Consider the following 16,098-nt stretch of genomic DNA (forward strand, 5'->3'; position numbering starts at 1 on the left):
AGGGAGCTATGGACTTGGATTCAAAAATCCCTCTGTCCATCAAAACTGTCAAGGCTCTTGTCATTTACAGTGTACTGCCCCTTTACGAAGTGCAACAGCTCATACTCAACCGAACTGAACAACATCTGCCATTTCACCACCTATCTGCTATTGATCTATACACTGTTGTATCATTGGTAATTTGCTACACTATCCACAATGCCACCAATCATTGTATCATGTGTGAATTTAGTAACCCATCATCATCATTATCATCATCATCATCAGGTGCCGTGCCCAGTTTGAACTTTGACTGCCATGGCCCACACACTCCTGTTTCGGGTCAAGTGGATCAATTCATTGGTATTCATTTCCAGTTCTCTGACTGCTGTCTCCATCTTCATTTGTCTTTGCCTTCCTTTTGCTTTTTTCCCTTCAATCTTTCCCACAATTACCGTGCATTCTAACTCCTCTTTCCTAATCACATGTCCAATGAAGTTACATTGCCTTTTCATGATCTCATACATTATTTCTCTTTTTGTGTTTGCTCTGTTCATGACATCCTCGTTAGATATTCGTTTTGTCCATGATATTCTTTGCATCCTCCTCAAAAACCGCATCTCTGCTGCTTCAATTCGTTTCCTCATGTTACTAGAAATTGTCCAACATTCTGATCCATATAACATAACAGGATAAACGTAACATTTCAGGACTCTGAGGCAAGTTGTCATGCCTAGTTTAGAGTTGGTCAGTAACCCACCTATCTCTATTTTCATCCAGATTACTTACACACACAGAAATATCAACAGATGTCCCAGTACAGATCCCTGTGGAGCACCACTAATCATGGACTCCAGGCAGAAAAAGTTCCATCAACCACTACCCTCTGTCTTTTATGAGTGAGCCAATTCAGAATTTAAATAGTCAAGTCACCATTGATCCCATTAACCTTAATCTCTTGATAAGCCTACCTTAAGAGACCATGTCAAATGACTTACTGAAATTCGTGTGGACAACTCTACTTTTGTCACCTCCTTGAAAACTCAGTCAATGTGGTAAGCCATGACTTGCCCTGCACAAAGGCATGCTGGCTGTCCCTAGCTAGGCCATGGTTTTCCATAAATCCTAATTAGGCTCATGAATCCTCCCAGCAGCTTCCCTACCACTGATTTAGAGACTGAGAGCTATATAGTTTCCAGAACTATCCTAATTTCCCTTCTTGAACAATCAAATATTAGCTACTCACCAGACCTCCAGGGCATCACCTATGGCTAGAGAGGACCTGAAAATCTTTGTTAAGGCCCCAACAATGTCATCTCTAGCTTCCCTCAGTAACCGTGGGTATATAGCCAACAAGTTCTGAAGACTTATGTTCTTCAAAAGACACAATATAACCTCTTTCTTTATCTCAAGATTCTCTAGCATACATGTTAGCACATTCCACACCCATCTCATTTTCCTCTCCGCCCTTCCCCTTTGTAAATACTGATCCAAAGTGTCCATTAAGGATTTCACCCACTTCCTCTACCTTCAAGCACATGTTCCCTCCTTTGAATAGCCCTACCCTCTCCCTGGTTATCCTCTTGCTTTTACTGTATGTATATAATGCCTTGGGATTCTCTTTAATCTGGCTTGTCAAGGACTTCTCATGACTCTTCTTGTTTCTCCTAATTCCTTTCTTAAGTTATTTTCTAGTTTTTTTTATTATCCTCAAGGGCCCCACGATATCAGCTTCTTAAACTTTACATATGCTTCCTTTTACTTTTTTTTGAATAAATTCACCACCTCTCTCGACATCCAAGGTTCACATACTTTGCCATCCATGTTCTTCCTTTGTACTGGAATGTACCTGTCCTGTACTCTACATAGTTGCTCTATAAGCACTCTCCTCATGTCAGATGTGAACTTGCCCAAAAAGAGCTGTCCCAATCAACTCTCCCTGACTCCTGCCCAATTTAAAACTCTCCTTACTTATTCTAATTCATAGCTACCTTAAAAGTTAAGGAAGTTGTGATTACTGTTCCCTAATTAGTCTGCCACTGAAAGGTCAGTCACTTGGCCAAGCACATTTTGCAATACCAGGTCCATTTGCATTTCCTGTACTTGGACTATCCTGATATCGATTTAAGAAACTCTCCTGGATTCGGCTAGCAAATTCTGCCCCATCTGAATCCCAATGAACTGAGAAGGTCCCTGTCTATGTTAAGGAAGTTGAAGTCAGCCACCGCAAGAACTCTGTTATTTGCACACATTTCCCTGGTCTGCCTTTATATTTGTTCCTCAATGTCCAAGTGACTATTAGAGGGTTTGTAGTGTTCCTTAAGGTTGTTATAGTTGGGGGTGGTAATGGGGACAAGCTCCCACTACCTATTAAATGCTCCCAATGGCGTGCACCTCAAATAGCCTCTGAAAACCAAATCCCGCTCCTGGCCTTCACATGTGGCTTAGCTACTAAGCCTGGCGGAACTGTTTCTACTGACAGGAGAAGAGGCAAGGGCGAGTTACTGACATCTTAAAACCAGTCGCTTTGGCAGAAGGGGCTTGTCAGCTGTGGTTAGCTGCTCATCTAGGAGAAGGAAATCTCTGATCTCAAACTTCCACTGACTTGCAGCTATACTCACTCACGGGGAAGGCTTCAGGAGTAAACCCTGAGGGAAAAACCTGGAGCTGGAGTCCCTAAGGTAGTCGTACATTGAGTTCAATGTTGACTGGCAACTCCTGTGACGCTGCTGTATCGGTCTCTGCTGTTTCTTTGGGTTCATCAGATGTATGGAGAGGGGGATGCTTGCTACATGCGCAACAGCTTGCTCTCCATATCGTACTGCCCAGGCTTGCATAACTAGACAGCTCGGATGCAACATCCATGGTCAACTCTGATGGACGGAGGCCTCAGACAGTGTGAAGTATAATCCCATCACAGTGATAGCATCTTTCTTACTTTTTAAATTCTACCCATATAGACTCAGCAAAGGAGACCTCCGGCTGTTCAAAGTTCAAAGTAGATTTATTATGAAAGTACAAACGTGTCACCATAACTCTGCATTCTCCTGAGATACATTTTCTTGCAAGCATTCACAATAGAACAAAGAAATAAAACAGAATCAATGGAAAACTACAAAGACTGACAAAATGTGCAAAATAAGACAAACTGAAAATACAAAAAAAACAGAAGTAAAAGATTAGATGGATATTACTAAGAACATGAGTTGTAGAGTGTTTGAAAGTGACTCAGTGATGAGGTGAGTGAAGTTATCCCTGCTGGTTAAGAAGCCATATGGTTGAACTAGTCCTGAACCTGGTGGTGTGAGACCTAAGCTTCTTGTTACCTTCTTCCCTGTGATTTTGTCCCCAATAAATAGAGCAACTCCACATCCCTGCTTTTATTTCCTCCCTTTTCTAAAACACTAAACTGCTGGACAATTAAATCTCCAGTCCTGTTCTCTCTCAACCAAGTCTCTATAATGGCCACATCATCATGGCTCCATGTACCAATCTATCCACTTCAGTTAATGGCCCTTACCCGGAATAGCCTAACATTAACACAATCACTTTAACCTGCTTCTTCCAACATTTTTACTACCTTTCCTTAATTTATTTATTAAGTTATCTAAACCGTTAACATTATTTGAGAGATTTCTGTAAGATACAAACACCAAATTTTTTAACAACTGAGTGATTCAAGATAAATTACGGTTTAAAACAAGAGTTACTTCATAGGGACATAGACGACAGATAGTGGAATCTGGAGCAACAATCTCCTGAAGGAATTCAGGGATCTGTGAGGGAAGAAATTGTCAACAGCTATGGTCAAAACCTTGCATCAGGAGTGTGAGTGGATTGGGAGTGGAAGGATACACAGTATAAAGTGGAGAGGGGGAGCTGGTGATGCAGGGGCAGTCGGTGATTGAAGGAGGGTAAACGATGACAAGCAGTGGGAACCAGGTAGGAGAGGAGAAGAGGCGGAGATGGACAACAGGGGCAGATCAGTGAGATGAAGGCAGACCAAACAAGGGCAGATGGAGCCTGATAGTGGGGAACGAAGATGAAGGTGGAGACGGCCAGGCGGTTGATAAACAGAAACACAAAGGCTACAGTTTTTACAATCTGACTTGAAAGAAGTGTGATAATGGGAATGATTAGGGAAGAGGTGAGTGGTAGGTGGAACTACATGGGGGCAGGGAGGGTATCTGGCAGGTAAAGTATGGGTAGATGGGTGGAATCAGGAAGGGGAGGGGACATGGGAAAGGCAACAAAATGGGAGGATTGGAGTTGCATGGTGGAGAAAGGTGGAGTGAGGAGGGGGTGAGGACTAAAAGTACATGAGGTAAGGGTTCCTGAAATTAGAAAATTCAATATCCACACCATTACATTGTAGATTTTCTTGGCAGATTCTGAGGGGTTATTCCTCTAGGTCAGGGGATCCCAACCCTTTTTATGTCATTGACTCCTTCCATTAACTGAGGGCTCCGTGGACTCCAGGTTGGGAACCGCGGCTCTAGTTGGTGTTGGGCCTCACCCCAACAGTAGAGAAGGTGAAAGATGCACAGCTCAGCGTGGAAATGTTCAGGAGTATGGAAATGGCACGCAGTCAGGCACTCTGGATGGCCATTGTCAGATCTTCCAGCTTCCTTTAAAAAAAGGCTAGAGAAATCTTTTAGATGTGAATAAGTGAGGGAAAGTTATAAAAGTCATGGTTCTGAATCTATTTAAACTGATATAATTGTAGTATTGCTTCGATAAACACTTTCACTCGATCTATCCATCATACCAGCTAAGATATCCTTATGTCCAGCCATTTGAATGTCCCTTGCTGTTCTCACACTGATATAGACTCATTAATGCAAATACTTAATCAGTCAATCACATGGTAGCAACTCGTTGTGTAAAAGCATACAGACATTGTCAAGAGGCTCAGTTGTTGTTCAGACCAAACATCAGAATGGGGAAGAAATGTGTTCTAAGTGATTTATTTGGCGGAATGATTGTTGATGCCAGAAGGGGTGTTTTGAGTACCTCAGAAACTGCTGATCCTGGGATTTTCATGCACAATAGTCTCTGGAGTTTAGAGAATAGTGCGAAAAACAAAATAAAAATCCAGTGAGTGGCAGTGGTGTGGGCAAAAACATGAGAGAGGTCAGGGCAGAATGGCCAACCTGGTTCCAGCTGACTCAAATAACCACACAATATAACAGTGGCGCGCAGAAGAGCGTCTCTGAATGCACAAGATGTCACAGCTTGAAGTGGAAGACCTGTAGCAGTAGAAGACCATGAACATACACTCAGGGGCCACTTCATTATGTACAGGAGGTACTGAGCATATCTGTCCATGGCCTCCATTACTGTTACTCCATTAATTTGAAGCTAGATGCAGATTAGAGGAACAGAGCCTCATATTACATCTTGGTAGTCCCCAACCAGACAGTATGAACATCAGCTTCTTACTCCCTTCTGCCCCTTGCTCCTTCCCTTGTCCCACCAACCCCGTCACCCGCGAGAGACAATCTGCAGGTGCTGGAAATCCAAAGCATCACACACAAAATGCTGGAGGAACTCAGCAGGCCAGGCAGCATCTGTGGAAAAGAGTAAGCAGTCGACGTTTCAAACCGAGACGCCTCATCAAGATGGGAGGAAAAAGATGAGGAGTTAGAGTAAGAAGATGGGGGAGGGGAGGAGGAAATACAAGGTCGTGGGTAACAGGTGAAACCGGGAGACAGGGAGGGGGGAAGAGCTGGGAAGTCGATTGGTAAAAGGGATAAATGTCTGGAGAAGGGGTACCTGAGAGGAGAGGACAGATGGCCATGGAAGGGAAGGGGGAGGGGCACAAAAGGGAGGTGATGGGCAGGTAAGGAGATAAGGTGAGTGGGGAAATGGGAATGGGGAACAGTGAAGGAGAATGGGTAGGCAATTAAGATGAGGGAAGGAGAGAGAACCCCATCACCCCATCTTTTTCCTGTCCCTTCCCCCTCGACTTGCCTATCACCCACACACTTCTCCGTGGATTGTCACCTTGTCGTGATGGAGAAGCTCATGTGGTCCCGTGATCGCGAGAGCGATGCCGTCTGGAGCTATGCTCCTGGTAGGGTCACCCATGGCGGTAAGGTCGAGGGTGAGGTCCCTGACAAAGAACAATCCAACCAAGACCTCAACGGTGGAACAGACGGACGAAGTTACTTCGAACTCAATGGCTGTGAAGGCAGATGAAGGCTGCAACAAATCCATCAGCTCCAATCGTCGTGGTTTCCATGCCATTGGAATCAGTTGGTTGATTTGTGAGGTATCGTGTGCTTCTTGGAGTGAAACATCAAGTACACGTTAAATAAATACACGCACAGGCGGCTTCACTCTGTGGGCCACTTCTTCAGAATGAAGACCATCATCCTCGACCTCGAGGGATAGCCACGATGATGACAACGATCACCCACACAGTCAAGTCAACGCAACACACAAAAAAGGCTGGAGGAACTCAGCAGGTCAGGCAGCATTTATGAAAATGAATAAACAGTCAACGTTTCAGGCCGAGACCTTTCTTCAGAGCTGAGAAGGAAGGGGGCAGATGTCAGAATAAAAAGATGAGGGGTATGTAAAGAGGCTAGCTGGAAGGTGAAAGGTGAAGCTAGGTGGGTAGGAAAGGTCAAGGGCTGGAGAAGAAACAATCTGATAGGAGAGGAGAGTGGAGCATAGGAGAAAGGGAAGGAGGAGGGGACCCATGGGGAAGTGATAGGCAGGTGAGAAGAAGTAAAAGGTCAGAGTGTAGAATAGAGGATAGGGGTTGGGGGGGGGGTAAGGGGGTAATTGTTTACCGGAAGGAAACATCAATATTCATGCCATCAGGTTGGAGGGTACCCAGGTGAAATATAAGGTGTTTCTCCTCCACCCTGACGTGGTCTCATCGTGGCACAAGAGGAGGCTGTGGATCAACAGGTCGGAATGAGATTGGGAATCGAGATTAAAATGTTTGGCCAACGGGAAGTCCTGCTTGTGGCGGATGATTGGGAGATGTTTGACAAAGCAAACCCCCAATTTACGACAGGTTTCACAGGTGTAGAGGAGGCCACATTGGGAGCACCGGACACAATAGAGGACCCCAGCAGATTCACAGGTGACGTGTTGCCTGACCTGGAAGGACTGTTTGAGGCCCTGAATGGAGGTGAGGGAAGAGGTGTATTGGCAGGTGTAGCACTCACGATGCTTGCAGGGGTAAGTGCCTGGAGGGTCAAACGTTGCCCATCATGAGGGGAGTCATGGAGGGAGCGATCCCTGCAGAAAGCAGTGGTAGGATCCCTGTCAAGTCAAGACAAGTTTATTGTCATTTAACTATATACATTTATACCATCAGACAAGACAATGTTTCTCTCGACCAGGGTATAAAGCAAAGTAGTATACATAACTCACAATAACTTGGAAAATTAAGAATTATGTCTACAAATGAATTATGCATAGATAAACAAAGTAAAGTGCATAAATTAAATACTGTAGGGTACAATGCAAATGATCAGGTGACACTTTGAATACAATGCAGCCGGAAGTTCAGAAACCTAATGATCTGAGGGAAGAAGCTGTATCCCATCCTGACTGTTCTTGTTTTTATGCATCGGAGTCTCCTGCCTGATGGCAGAAAGTCAAAGAGCATGCTGGATGGATGGGTGGGGTTCTTAATAATACTAAGAGATCCTGATAAATGTCCCTGATGGATGGTAGGGAGATGCTATGATCCTCTCAGCTCTTCTCATGGTCCTTTGTAGGGACTTCCTGTCCGATACTCAGCTGCTCTCATACCAGATGGAGATGTAACTTGCCAGCGGCACTTGACCCAGTCTCCTCAGGAAGTGGAGATGTTGCTGTCTCCTTATACAGAGAAGTGATACTGAGGGAACAAGTGAAGTCATCCATGATGTGAACCCCAGGAACCTAGTGCACTTAATTCTTTGTAAGGAGGAGCCATGTGTTTGCAGAGAGGGATGGGTTGTCTGCACCTTCCTGAAGTTCACAATGATTTCCTCTGTCTTCTCCACATTCAGGCTTAGGTTGTTCCTCTCACACTGATCCACCAGCTGCTCCACTTCCTCTCTGTGCTCGTTGTTGATGAGGCTAACCACTGTTGTGTCACCCACAGACTTGATGACACAGTTTGAGCCGGATCCTGCGACACAGCCATGCCTCAGCAGTGTGAACAGCAGCGGACTGGGTACACAGCCCCGGGCAGTGCCAGTGCTCAGCGGGACGAGAGACGTTGCTGCCCACAAGGACTGACTGTGGCCTTACTGTTAACAAGTATGAGATCCAGATACAGAGGGAGATGTTGAGACCCAGCAAGGACAGTTTCCCCACCGGTTTCTGGGGTATGGTGGTGATAAACATCAAACTAAAGTCTATAAACAGCAGCCTGGTATATGAGATCCCATTTCCCAGGTGGGACAGGACAGGACAGGACATATTTCTCCTCCCAGTTATCCTCCTCATCTTCTTCCATTGATTCCATAATCCACTGTTCTCTCCTATCAGTTTCCATCTTGTTCAGCCATAAGACCATATGACAAAGGAGTAGAATTACGCCATTTGGCCCATTGTGTCTGTTCTGCCATTCAATCATGGCTGATTTTTTTTATCCCTCTCAACCCCATTCTCTAGCCTTCTCCTTGTAACCTTTTGACACCCTTACTAATCAAGAACATATCAAAATCCACTTTAAATATACCCAATGATTTGGCCTCCACAGCCATCTGTAGCAATGAATTCCCCAGATTCCCTATCCTCGGACTAAAGAAATCCCTCCTCATCTCTGTTCTAAAGGGATAAATAGATATCCCTCTATTCTGATGCCGTGCCCTCTGGTCCTAGATTCCGTCACTATAGGAAACATCCTCTCCACATACACTCTATCTAGGCCTTCAATATTCGATAGGTTTCAATGAGATCTTCCCTCATTCTTCTAAACTCCAGTGAGTACATACACAGAGCCAACAAATGCTCCTCATGCCTCACACCCTTTCATTCCTGGAATCATTCTCATAAACGTCCTCTGGACCCTCTGCAATGCCAGCATTCCTTTTCTGAGACATGGGGGGCAAACCTGCTCACAATACCCTCAGTGTGAACTGACTAACACCTTATAAAGCCTCAGCATTACGTCCTTGCTTTCATATTCTAGTCCTCTCAAAATGAATGCTAACATTGCATTTGCCTTCCTTACCACTGACTCAACCTGCAAGTTAATCTTTATGGGATCATGCGCGAGGATTCCCAAGCCCCTTTGCACCTCTAATTTCTTAATTTTCCTCCCCGTTTTGAAAAGTTTACACCTTATTTGTTTAACCAGCATTCATGAGCATACCCTTCCCTACACTATATTTCATCTGCCACTTCTTTGCCCATTCTCCTAATCTGTTGGTCTAAGTCTTACTGCAGTCTCTCTGCTTTCTCAAGACTACCTACCCCTCCACTTATCTTCATAACAAACGCATACTTTGGCACAAAGTCCTTTGTCACTTCCACCTATCATCTCCAAGCCCTTACCATCATTCCCCCTCAACAATCTATCACCAAACTCCACCACCCCACATTTGAATCCAGCCAGCACCTGCTTCACATCTTTCCTGCCCCCCACCCCATCCATTTATCCTGGCTATCTCCCTTCTTTCTTTCCATTCCTTATGAAGGGTCTCACCCTGAAACATAGCCTGTCCATTTCCCTGTGGAAGTGCTGCCTCCTGGCCTACTGAGTCCTTCCCAGCGGTTTTCTTTAAATCAATGTCCATAAAATGTTTCACACCTCACAGCCATCAAAAGGGTTGGCAAGTGTTGAATTTTTTTAGTGTTCAAAGATCCAAGATCAGAAATAAAAAGAGGCAAATAAAATCAAAATAATAAAGTTTTAAAATGTATGGTCAGTCAGGTCCAGTCCAGAGCTAAATAACATGCATTTTTTTTTTGCAATCAGTTATTCTCTGGAATGAAGAGTACAGCAGAAATGAAAAAAAAATACTGAAGGTATATGACAAGGAATTTGGTCTCATCATTTCCTCGTTTTCAAGGACAAGACTGAAGTTAATACAATTTGTTTTGTCTGTACATTGGCTTGCTGTTTGTGAAATTAAACAGTTTAATGACTGGTGTCTAACTTTGTTTAAATATTTCTCGGTTTATGTTGTAAAGATATTGAGGGAATGCAGATGGCTCAAATTAAGTGATATCTAGTTTAAATTGCACTGTCATATTAGACATTAAGCACCACTGACATATTCCTTGAACACCACATGCTCTATGAACACAGGGCACAAAACGAAGGACTCTAAGCTTGTAATAGCTGGAGGTTAATAAGGCTTAAGAAGACAAATATTTCAAAACATTTTCTCATTGCTCAAATGAGGAAGTTGCATAAAAGTCAAAATAAAAGTTACATGATGATGAAAGAGGAACGATATTAGTCATCAAACTTTAACTTTTGCTAACATAATCCACTGCAAAAATAAGTTAAACCCAACCTGTTTTCTCTCATACTAAGTTCAGCTGAAAGATGTGTGACACAAAATGCTGCCCACCCTGCTGAGAATCCAGCAGTTCTAGTACTTTTAGATTTTCATTGGAGGATTATTTATCTAGAAATCTTCACTTTCTTACTTAATTATTCTTTCCCCCCACCCCCTGTAACTCATTCATTTTAGAAAGTGTTCTTCATTCCATGCATAGAACATTAAACGGCAGAATAGGAACAGGCCCTTCGTCCCATGATGGGTGTGTCAATTGTGATGCCAAATTGAATAACCCATCTGCTTGTCCATGATCCTGCACATTCATGGGCCACAACCGTCTAATAGATATAATGTACTGAATTAATGTTCCAATTATTACAGGTTTAATTATTTCACCATGCCTAGCAACCTGATCTTTCTGCAGCTTTTATAATAACTGCAAACTTGCTATTTTCTGCTAAAGTAAATTAGAAATTCAGCTTCTGGCAATCATTAGGATGGATCAGTCACTGGGAGCCGGATGAGATATAGCCCAGGTTAGTATGGGAAGTGAGGGAACAGACTAATGGGGGCATTGACGATGAATCATTAGGGCCTCTGGTACCAAGAGTAGTGCTAGAAGATTGGAGGATGGCAAATGCAGTTCAGTTGATCAAGAAACCTAACAGGGATAATTCTGGGAATATAGTGTAGTTTTATGTCAGTGGTGGGCACACTATTGGATAGGATGTATAGGGACAGGATTTATGAGCATTTGTAATATTGTAAATGTAACTTTCTCACTCCCAATTAAGGGACAAAAGTAGCAGTCAAATACGGGACACTTGTGTTTACCCCGAGAAAGACTACCATGACTATGAAGCCTTGCGCAGGCACCTGTGTGCACATACGTGACGTGCGCATATATGACGTGCGCATGTGTGTACGTGCCAATTTTTTTTCTACAAATCAGTTTTGGCTTAATCTTCCTGATTCTGTTAAGTGAAACTACACTGTACATACATGTTACTGGTGAACACAGCAGGCCAGGCAGCATCTCTAGGAAGAGATGCAGTCGATGTTTCAGGCCGAGACCCATCGTCAGGACCCTTCACGAAGGGTCTTGGCCTGAAACGTCGACTGCACCTCTTCCTAGAGATGCTGCCTGGCCTGCTGTGTTCACCAGCAACATGTATGTGTGTTGCTTGAATTTCCAGCATCTGCAGAATTCCTGTTGTTTGCTGTACATACATTATTTCTACTTTATATAGCCTGTGTATTTATCATATCCTTCCTGCTTTTACCATATGTTAGTGTTATTTTAGGTTTTATGTGTTATTTGGTATGATTTGGAAGGTTATTTCAAGTTCAACAGTGCGTGACAGGGAATGAGGAAAGGTGCAGCAGACTCATATCATTTCATATCATTTCCTCGCAGCCCAGTAGCACATGCTTTGCGGCCCAGCTGAAATAGATGTATCAATGGAAAGAGCAGCCAGAAATGCAAATGAATTGCAGACAGAAATGAAAGTGAATGTGAACAAAATTGCAATGTCTAAACAGAAACCATCCTGGCTGAACAAATTGTCTTAGCATTGAGGCAGGGACTCACGTACACCAGACCAATGCAGATTTAAAGGTGAAACTTGCAGAAAATGCAACAAAGTAGAACACATACAAAAAGCATGTTGGGTAGACAAAAATAAATGGACTGCACAGGCAAGTGAAAAAGATATCGAGCTGCAGTTTCGAAAAGAGCACTAATCTGCATGCTGTTTATGATGAGAGTGATGCAGGACCGAGTAGCCTTAAGATTTACAATGTGAAGACTCACAACAGACAAGCAATATGGCTTACACCAGAAGTGAACGGCAAATTAATTAAAATGGAATGGGACACTGGATCAATTCCTTCAGTCATTCCAGAAAATGAGTTTGAACGGCATTTCAAGGATACTAAACTGAAACCTGCAGATATCCAGGTAAGAACTTACACTGAAGAAAAGGTAACTCCTGTGTGAATGACGTTAGTAACAGTGAAATACAACAGCCAACAAGCCACATTGGGCTTGTATGTGGTAAAAACAGAAGGGTCAGCATTGTGAGGCAACTACTATTTGATTAGAGATACATCCACCATTTGCATCAACATCCCTTGCATTAGAGTCAATTGGAAGCAAATTAAACAAGTTACTGGGTGATGCCTCAGTAGTGTTCAAGGATGACATTGGAAAACTCAAACATATCAAGGGTAAAATAGTGTTAAATGAAAATACTACACCTAGGTTTTACAAAGCCCCCGGGTTCCTTATACATGCAAGATAAAGTAGCCAGTGAGATAAATCGCATGGAGGCTGAAGGAATTCTTTCCAAGGTTGAATGGAACCCATGGACAATGCCAGTGGTCCCAGTGGCCAAGAAGAATGGGCCTGTCAGTATCTGTGGTGATCTTAAGGTCACCATCAACCCATTAATGAAATTAAATCAATACCTTCTGCCCAGGATAAAGGATACCTTTGCAAACCTTTCTGGAGGGAAACAGTTCAGCAAAGTGGAGTTCGCTGAGACCTCCCTATGGATGGAAATGGAAGAAGAGTCCAAAGTGTTTCTCACCATAAACACTCACAAAGGGCTTTATTCTATAATAGGCTTATTTTTGGAGATCATCTACAGCTGCACTCTGACAGAAAGCCATGGACCAGGTGCTGCAAGACTACCCGATTACTCAGTGTTACCTGGATGACATCATTGTTACTGGTGAGGATGACAAGGAACACCTCCAAAATCTCAAGACAGTGTTAAAAAGATTAGAAGATTATGGGCTCTAAGCACAATTCAACAAGTGTGAATTCTTTAGACCAAGCATCACTTACTGTGGTCACACCATTGACACACAAGCATTACACAATTTGCTGAGAAATTTCCACCAGTGGTGGATTCCTCAAGGCTAAAGGATGTGTCACACTTGTGGTCCTCTTTAGGATTTGTCAATTACCATAATAGGTTCCTGTCAAACCTGGCCTCTGTGCTCCATTATTACTACAAATTGGGAGGAAATGGCAATGGACATAACAGTGTGAGGTGGCTTTTCAAAAGGTAAAGGAAATGGTGATGTCAGACACTGTACTCACACATTATGATCCACATTGTCCAGTGAGTTGCCTGTGACACCTCGCCTTATCGTATAGGTGCAGTCAGTTCACATATTATGAGTGATGGAAGTGAACGCCCCATAGGCTTTGCATCATGGATTGAGAGAGAAGCCGTGCGCCCGGTTTGGGATGTAAACTTTTCAACCAGTACCTGTATGGGAGAAGGTTTACCCTCATTACTGATCATCAACCACTGGTGTCCATTTTCAATCCACAGAAGGGTGTTCCACTAACAGCAGCAGCTCGAATGCAGAGATGGGCTCTGATTTTTGGAGGACACAATTACAAGATCAAATTCAAGAGGATAACTAATCATGGATATGGTAAGGGATTGTCTTATTTACCTTTGGAAAAGGAAAAATTTACAAAAGAGACACTCCTCTTGACATATTCTTCCTAATGCAAATCAAAAGTCTCCCTATTACAGCAGAGACAATCCAAAGCGAAACAACAAAAGACCCTACACTGTCTCAAATCTACATGGCAACCCAAAATGACTGAAATGTGCATCAGAAATTACAGCTCCTCCATTTATCCCAGCATGAACGTGCCCTTGACAAGGGTTGCCTTACATGGGGATTGAGAGTTGTTGTACCATCCAAGCTGAGAGCTGAAGTGTTGGGGGAGCTATGTGCTGTTCACCTAGGCGTGGTCAAAGTGAAAGCGTTGTCCGTGGCCTGGGATAGATCAGCACATCGAGCAGCTTGACATGCACTGTTCAGGATGCCAACTTGTCCAGAAGATGCCTCTCCATCCCTGGGAATAGCCTGCATTGCCCTGGCAGAGGATTCATGTGAATTTTGCTGGACCATTCATGGGCACAAATTTCTTTGTAGTAGTGGTTGCAGTACAAAGTGGCTAGAAGTGTTTCCAATAGCTTTTACTACAGCCTCGCAGAATATTGATGTGTTGAGAAGCCTCTTCTCAAGGACTGTTGTTCCAGAACATTTAGTCGGTGACAATGGACCACAATTCATTGTGAAACAATTTCAGTCATTCCAGAAAATGAATGGACAAGACTTATTACATCTGCACCTTACCACCCAGCTACAAATAGCTTAGCATAAAAGTTTGTCTAGAATCGAAAGAACACACTGTGAGCGATGTCAGAACACACTACACTGATACTGAATCATAAGCTTGCCAATTTCCTCTTTAAATATCACAGTTTAGCACCTTCCACAACCAACAACTTCCCAGCTATGGTGTTCCTGGGTCGTTCCTTGGATCTCCTCAAACCCAATCTCAGAAGGAGTATGCAGGACAAACAGCTGAGTGATATTAAGGGCTCCTCAAACAAGGAGGTTCAATGTTTCACTTCTGGACAAGCATTCTTGGTAACGGGCTACAGAGATGATCAGGTGGATACTTAGAAAGATTAAGGACAGAAATGGACCACTCTCCTACACAGCAGAGATTTCATCTGACGTCAGCCGGAGATGACACATCCATCAGTTGAGGAGAACAGAGTTCAGTATAGAGAAGAAAGTTGTCCCGAGCTGTCAGAATCACTTCCTGTTATCCCAGAGTAAACTCCTACAAGCACCACAGAGGAGGACTCAGAACATGAGATTGTTTCAAAGCCAATAGCTAAGCAGGGAGGTTGCTGTGTAATATTGTAAATATATAGTTTGATTCAGCATTCTTTGTTTCCGTAATTCATTATGGGTTATATGTGTTGGTGCGTGGCCAAGTGGTGAAGGCATTCGTCTAGTGATCTGAAGGTCACTAGTTCGAGCCTTGGCTGAGGCAGAGTGTTGTGTCCTTGAGCAAGGCACTTAACCACACATTGCTCTGCGACGACACTGGTACCAAGCTGTATGGGTCCTAATGCCCTTCCCTTGGATAACATCGGTGGGATGAAGAGGGGAGACTTGCAGCATGGACAACTGCCGGTCTTCCATACAACCTTGCCCAGGCCTGCGCCCTGGAAACCTTCCAAGGCGCAAATCCATGGTCTCATGAGACTAACAGATGCCTGTATGTTATATGTACAACGTATATGAATAGCGTACATCATTACACTACCATATCATATGTGAGTGCCTAACTAAAAATGAGGAAAAAGTCTGAGAAGATAAGAATCCCAGCTCCTGTATTTATGTTTTGATTAGTTTCTGGAGTTACAAGACATAACACTCACAAGCCTAATTGAGTTTTTCAAGGAGGTGACAAAGCAAATTGATAAAGGTAATCTGGTGGATGAGGTGTGTGTGGATTTTACTAAGGTGTTTGACAAGGATCCCCATCCAAGACTCATCCAGAAAGTCATGGGATCAGTACTGTGTTGTATTGTTCTATGCTCTTTATGTCAGATAGGAAATAAATAATTAATTGTACATTGAATTAAAAGTGAAAATTAAGCTACCTAGTTGAAAATCTTGTCAGAGATAGAAATATCTAATGACAACAATATACTAGAGGTCACAAAATGTTATGTACAGTATTTCAATATATTTTGGTATTTATGAACTTACAGTATATATTTCTAAATGGCAAAATAGATAGAGCTCTGTAGAA

At 43.2% G+C, this 16,098-nt stretch overlaps 2 long non-coding RNA genes across 2 annotated transcripts in view; both read left to right on the plus strand.

Moving 5' to 3' along the window:
* LOC134346789 (uncharacterized) overlaps positions 1-10,034 on the plus strand; it is a 45,568-nt gene extending 35,534 nt beyond the window's left edge. The window contains exons 3-4 of the long non-coding RNA XR_010018031.1: positions 8,093-8,318; positions 9,917-10,034. This is a non-coding gene — a long non-coding RNA (uncharacterized LOC134346789). The remainder of the gene's footprint in view (positions 1-8,092; positions 8,319-9,916) is intronic.
* Positions 1-16,098, plus strand: part of LOC134346794 (uncharacterized) — a 153,000-nt gene that overhangs the window by 127,093 nt on the left and 9,809 nt on the right. The window contains exon 2 of the long non-coding RNA XR_010018033.1: positions 13,796-13,901. This is a non-coding gene — a long non-coding RNA (uncharacterized LOC134346794). The remainder of the gene's footprint in view (positions 1-13,795; positions 13,902-16,098) is intronic.

Source organism: Mobula hypostoma, chromosome 1, assembly GCF_963921235.1.
Source record: "Mobula hypostoma chromosome 1, sMobHyp1.1, whole genome shotgun sequence".
In the NCBI taxonomy this organism is placed as follows: domain Eukaryota; kingdom Metazoa; phylum Chordata; class Chondrichthyes; order Myliobatiformes; family Myliobatidae; genus Mobula; species Mobula hypostoma.